This window comes from Salmo salar, chromosome 10, assembly GCF_965601325.2.
Source record: "Salmo salar chromosome 10, fSalSal1, whole genome shotgun sequence".
NCBI lineage: Eukaryota > Metazoa > Chordata > Actinopteri > Salmoniformes > Salmonidae > Salmo > Salmo salar.
Genome location: NC_138300.1, coordinates 72,617,715 through 72,618,441, shown reverse-complemented (window position 1 = coordinate 72,618,441; position 727 = coordinate 72,617,715).

Below are 727 nucleotides of genomic sequence, written 5' to 3'. Positions count from 1 at the left end.
AGTCATCACCCGATTGGTTCAGATTTGACTAATCGCCCCACCGATGGGCTCCACTCCATGCCAGGCTTTACATGCCTGCCCACAACAATCCAACAGGGTGACTTTTTGGCTGGAAGTAAAAGCATATCTATACTCTGACAGCTTGCACGGAATATCAAAGAGCCTGACTTGGGTCTTTTAATGTACAGTGGTTTCTATACAAAGCAGGGCTTGTTTAGTAGGGACAGCAATGTAATGGGTAGCATAAGGGAATTATTTTAAGGGGATATTTGCCTGGGTATGGTTGGGTCAACATGAATGAATTAATAGTTCTGCTTGTATTTTTTTCTATGATTGGGACAAGTATAACACTGATCTTTCCGTTACAATTGCAATCATTCTATAACATATATATTTTTTCTCAAACTGTTGGGTATATTAAGTCATCATTCCTACTTTTGCATCACTAGCTATGATCGTTCAGCTTACGGTTTTCTTATTTTCTTACCAGATTATAGTTAGCGTGATATTGTTAGTCTCGTCTGATATTTGAAAGCTGGTCGAAGGTCGTCGTTTTGAATGTTGGGTCAGGGCAATCTAGTTCACAGCTCTCTGCAGCAATGATGTGCGTTCCCCTCGCCTGAGGTCGCTCAGCTACGCAATGAGCCTGTGAAACTAACAACACCTGAATTATTGAGCCAGTAGAGGTACATCGAGAAGAGTGGAAGAACCATTAAACATAAATGTT